The sequence below is a fragment of the Mytilus galloprovincialis genome, chromosome 1 (genome assembly GCF_965363235.1).
Source record: "Mytilus galloprovincialis chromosome 1, xbMytGall1.hap1.1, whole genome shotgun sequence".
In the NCBI taxonomy this organism is placed as follows: Eukaryota; Metazoa; Mollusca; class Bivalvia; order Mytilida; family Mytilidae; genus Mytilus; species Mytilus galloprovincialis.
In genome coordinates, this window is record NC_134838.1 from 114,047,869 (window position 1) to 114,054,126 (window position 6,258).

General features: G+C 30.7%; 1 long non-coding RNA gene across 1 annotated transcript; it reads right to left on the reverse strand.

Annotated features, from left to right (window-relative positions):
* Window positions 1-227: 227 nt before the first annotated feature.
* LOC143052315 (uncharacterized) lies at window positions 228-4,819 on the reverse strand. Its single transcript, XR_012971084.1, has 3 exons — window positions 4,401-4,819; window positions 1,703-1,790; window positions 228-1,007 (listed from the first exon to the last, which is right to left on the reverse strand). It is a non-coding gene; the product is annotated as an uncharacterized LOC143052315 (long non-coding RNA).
* Between the last annotated feature and the right edge of the window lie 1,439 nt (window positions 4,820-6,258).

Genomic DNA, 6,258 nt, shown 5'->3' on the forward strand with positions numbered 1-6,258 from the left:
AATACTTTTTCCTGTGAGGAAATTTTTGACAAACACTTTTCCTTGGAGGAAAATTCAAGACAACAAATTTCCTCTAGGGAAATCATTGTTCTTCAAATTTCCTCTAAGGAAATTTCTGAAGATCAAATTTCCTTTAAGGAAATGTTTTCCCTTATTTTTACTTGTTGAACATTTCTTCACTACACCATGTATACAAACAGTATGAATATAATAATAACAAGACTGTATAATTGATGCAAATGATATTTAAAACTTTAATAAATGTTTGACTCAACATTTTAATGACATTGAAAATAATACAGTCTGACTGTTTAGATCTAGGTATTGTTTATACTTTTTTTATAAATTTAACTTTGATTTATAATTTTTTTTGGAGCAAATGCTTCTATTTTCTTTGTAATTGTTTCAATGCGATACATTAATAAGCAACCAATTTGAATGTCATACCATTTGTGGTGTTCTAAAGAATTTGTTTATATATTTGCAGATTAAATAATAAAATAAACACTTTTCGTGTTATTTTAAATTAGAATTTCTTCTGTTTCAGCTTGTGTACAGTTATTCCATCCACTACGTAAGAATTCAGTGAATACATTATTCCATTCACTAAACAATTCCCTTCAATTCTAAGAGAAATCATTTTTGCAAATTGTTCTTTAATGATCTTCTTCTGTATATTTGATATGAGGGAGCGATGTAAATGAGTGGATAAAACTGGTGTTCCTTTTTTCAACAACAAAATAGTATTTGTTCAGCATTCTCCTTTCTTTTGATTAAGATATGTTGTTGCTTTTATGCAATAGTGTTTTTGTGTATCTATGATAGAACTCCATTTTGTTTATGGTCATTATCATGTGATAATGTTGAAATTTCCTATTTCTTTTTTGCAGGAAAGCACACATTTCATTTCAAATTAATCCAATTATGCACTATGTAAATAAATTTCAACTATAAGTTTCCTCTTCAGTAATGACCTATTGATCATGAAAACCAAGATGTCTGATCACCTATAAATACACAAAATAAACAAATGAAATGTTATAAATGGAGAGAGAAACAGCAATAAATGTTTTTCATGTGTATCTTTCCTTATTAAAATTCATTAAGTAAACTTGAACTCGAGAAAAATAAATAACTGCGATGTAGACTAGAAAGTATAAAATGCCAAATAAAGTATTCACGAAAAATTAGTTGATTTACAGAAGTCAAGTCCCTGTTTGCAGGAAATTTACATCATTGGTTGTCTGGTGGAGAGTTGTCTTATTGGCAATCATACCACATCTTATTTTTATATAACCTTGCCATATTCCTATTGTGCCTGTCCAAAGTTCAGAGCCTGTAGCTTTTGTCAGTTTAGTCTGACACTAAAATTTAGTGGTTGTTGTTGTTATTGTTTCATACCGGTCATATTTATTTTTTGTAATTTATTTTGTTATAAACTAGGCAATTACCATGATTAGTTTTACAGTTTGGATTGTTTCAATGTTTCATCTTTAGGTCTTTTATAGCTGCCTACTTTGACTATAGTATAGGGTATGGATTTTCTCATTATTGAAGGTCGTAACAGGCCTACAATTGCTTTCTCAAAGCCATGATAGTTTTCATATTTAATATACCACATCTTTTAATTTTTATAGTAATCATGATACTAGTAATCATCTTTCAAGTTCAATAACTTTTTTAAAATTAAAAGATGCCTTACCATTTAGGTTTAGTTGGCTTCTGCAAATTTTACATTGCCTATCATTTCTGCTGTATATAATTTCTCTGTATCTTCTATAGTTCTTGTCCTATACATAAAAGAGTAAAAGTTGAATGACATCTTGCATCAATATTTTTTTCTGTTTAATGTACATTATGTATATTAATGTGTGTTTAATAAAAATCTAAGCCATGAGTGCTTGATAAGCTTCTTGCCCTTATAGCTGGTCTTTAAGCTTTAAATGAATTTTAATGATCGACTAAAAAACTATGAGCACTGTGCAAATAAGACCCCTGCCCTCCAAAAAAAACAAAACATGCACAGTGGTATTTATTGACATAAAACATGTATATAATTTGGCTCCATTTATAGATATATATCTCAAGTGACTATAAGTTTAAGGCTGTGATTTTTTTAACAAATCCATAAATTTCTAAAACCTTTCAAAGTTTTTGAAAATGGACAATTTTAAAATAACTTTGCAACAACTAAAGTTCCTTAACTCTGCATCTTATAAAAAAATATACATGATAAATAGGGAATGATACTCCAGCTTGCATATTATTCAAAGTTTTAAAGGAACATAACTGAAGAACGGTAAAAGTTTGACTACCAAAATTTGAAATTGATCTGATTAAAATTGTGATAAAAAGTATTTTTTTAAAGTTTAATAAAATTTGGTTGAGGGAAACTTAAGTTAGAAGGCCGAAACATTTTTTCCATTTTTAAAGAACATAACTATAGAATTTAGTAAAAGAGACACTACCAAAATTCAAACTTAATCTGTATTTTGTGATGATAAGCATTGTGTATTGATTTCATAACATTTGGTTGAGACAAACTAAATTTTAGAGAACAGGAAACCAAAAATTCAGCATATTTTCCCCATTTCTAAAGGGGCATAACTCTGATACTCTAGTACAGTAACACTGACATCACCAAATTTCAAACTTGATATGAGAATTGTGATAACAAGCTTTTGTAAAAGTTTAATTGAATTTGGTTGAGGCAAACTAAAGTACTGTAAGAGAACAAAAAAAACAACTTTGGGACAGACGGACAAACGATCTGACAAGTGTTAAACATTATGCCCCCTCCACTTTGGGTCATAACAATAAAAAGGGAGTTTGTCAAGATATAAAAACAATTCACCAAAGTTTCATAAAAATTTGTGAAAGCATTCTTGAGACTATCCTAATCCCAAGTCATGATAGTACAATGACATAAATCAGATTTTTTTTTAAATTAAAAGGAAAATTATCATGTTTATGTTATACAAAAATAATTCACCAAGTTTCATGAAAATTGCTCAAAGCATTATTAATAGTATACGTACTGGAAAAATCCCCGCTTTTATGAATAAAATCCCTAACTTTAAATTAAAAATTTAAAATCCCTAAAAATTAAAAAGGAGCTTAATTATCATGATTATATCAATAGATAATTCACCAAAGTATTATGAAAATTTTATGATTAATGTATTCTAATTCCAAGACTATCTAAGACATGGTTTGTTTGAATTAAAAAAGTTGGAATAAAGTACCTGCTAGAATTCAGGAGAATTAGACCAAATCAGGCTATCTTCTAGATTATCAGACAATTGACTGTACATAGAAAAGGAATTTTCTTTTTTCTTTTTTCTTATTTAGCTATTTGTTATCTCTGTCCTTAATACTGAACTAAGCCATTTTTTCACATATTTTTTTTTGTTTTTTCTCTCTTGTGACTTGTTATTTAACATAACAAAAAAAACCAAAGGCAATGAAAGAGAAACTGTGCCAAGGCAAAACATAAGATGCAGAAAAGAAAAACAAAACAAAACACTAAGCAACACCAACATCACCAAAAAACTAGTGTTGAATTCATGTGCTCAGTCAGTCAGTGAGAGTTCGCAGATCCTGACCTACTATATCTATGCTTAAAAACCTAAAAATCATATAGTTCTAAACATATTTTGTAAATTTATACTTGATTAAAATGTTGTCATAAATAGCATAGACACCTCTGAGTTTTGAGAACCACATGTGTTAATTGTGCGAGTATAATCATTGATAATCATGCACAAGATTGACTTTTAAAAGCCTATATATCATGTATATTGAAATTTTCTGAAAATATTGCATGCATTTATTAATATGACCAATTTCAAGAAATGCACAAAGATGTGAGATGATTTATATAATTGTAATTTCAGGAATTTACAGTAAAGGCTTTTATCCTCACTGCATTTTGCACTTTTCCTAATTCAGGAGCCAGAAGTTATGGCCTTTGTGACCTTTGTATGATTTTTATTTTAGTTTCTTTTTTTTATATTGAAGAGTTTAGTATGACGTCCATTGACTGAAGGTTGGACATGTTGGAACCCCCTTTCTTTATTGGACGATCAATGCATTTGAATGGGGACATGAAGTTGGACACCCCCCCCCCCCCCAAAAAAAAAATTGTCCTGGGTTAGGAACCCCTCCTTTATATGACTAGATCCACCCCAGTCTCAGGTTGCGGGATTTTCTCGTTGCAATGAAGACCCATCGGTGACCTATGGCTGTTATCTGCTCTTTGGTCATGTTGTTATCTCTTTGATACATTCCCCATTTCCATTTCCATTTTCTTTTCGGTTCTATTATAAATATTAGAAACGAGTTTGGCGCCTTTACAAAAATATAATTGTCTGTGCTGATAGGGGAGTATGTGTGCATACCAATATTTAAATTTTCTAGGCCTTCTTTTTGAATATTTTGTGCATTTCTTGGTAAAATACTGTCAGACCTCGAGTGCTGTTGTTTTACAAAAACGGTCAAGTAATGTAGGGGAAAGAAACTAACTAAAAAGACCAAAATAAGCCACAACTAATGGGGGTCTCATTGGGGGTTCTGTTCACGGATCCCGCTTAGTTACTACTTATTTTTTTAGATTCTCGCATGATGCCATCCCGCGTACACTATGTAAGTGAACAATTCTGCTATTTTTGTAATTTCCCATGTCCCGCTAAACTTCATTTCGCGTTTTCACGGCACAATAATTTGAGGGAGGATAGGACCTTTATCGGGACTGCGGGATCGGGTGTTTTTAAGCTCTGGATTTCGGGATTGACCCTTTCGGGATACGATAATTCTTTTTTCGAATTTCGAGACCTCTGGATTTCGTGTTTTTTAAGCCCGGGATTTCGGGATTTCGTGTTTTTAAGCTCGGGTTTTCGGGATCAGTACCCCTCCTACCCTCCCTCATAATTTGACTTTCATGTGTCACGTTTACAAAAAATACGCTTCGACAATCCCGAGTCCCGCTCAGACCCCCCTTATAGGTACATAATGAATAGTTTACTATGTAGTCAGTAGTCGGGTCAAATACACATGTATACACTTTTAGACGACCTTAGATTCATTTCACAGCGAAAATACTCATTTATATTGAACATTTTAGATCACTTTACATTTAGATTTTATAACTTTTAAAATAAAGACCATATAGATTTAAGATCATTTAATCGAAAGATTATAATTTATCAATGCGCAACTGTAACCAGGTACTGAATTTTTTTTTTGCATGCGTTAAGTTAAAAGTGCCGGGAATAGAAAAGCAAGTTAAACTTCTCATCTGGACTTTTTAATAAGTCTGTATACCGGACCTCTTCTCTATTTTGGGATTGAAAAAAAATCTAAAGTTATAATGCGGTTTTGAGCCTATTTCTTCTTTTTAATTTGGTAACACGTTAAGCCATTAGTGACACTAATATGGTATATTACCAATAATAAGGCCATATATTTCGGTGTGTAGAAATACCGCAAAAGACTTCTTAGTGCACTAAAAAGAAAGTTTTTGCATTAAGGACACTAAAACGATGTTTTAAGATCACAGCGAACATGAATATAAGAGGATATGATTAAATACCTCAAATCTATAAAGTTAGGTATCAATAGATTTTGTAATTTTGAAGTTAAATGACTTTTTAATCAACGCCTGCCACTCGCCACGTGACCAACGGTTTATTGCAGATTCCCGAATCATCATGTTCAATCAACCTAATCCAATAAACAATTGTCTTTTGATCGTTACTTATTGATTAATCAATGGTTGTTAACCTAACGGTTTAGCGTGGTATAAATTCAAGTTTATGAAAGAAAAATAAAAAATAAATTTTGTGTTTTAAAACTTTGCCTTTGTTATATATATTTAGTTTTTAAGGAAATTGCTATGCAAGCTTTTTTTTTTATTTAAAGAACCCTATTTTGAGATAAAAATTGAGAAACAAATGCTTTTGATATTTCATTTCCTTACTAACAACACAAGAGTTTACATACTATCATTATTCCTTGAAAGACATTTGAGAGTATGTGGTGTCCATGGGGTTCTTCAAAATCCGATTACAGAAGTAACATATAGAAAAACTCCAAGAGGTAAAATTATATTACGTTTTAAAAAGAGAATTATAGAATAAATCATAACTGTCTTCTGTGAACGATAACTTTAAACTGGTGTCAATGCTTTTTTTTTTAACAATTCATCTTTATTTCAACAATTGAAGATGAATACCATTTTATTTTATAATGTAATAAGCA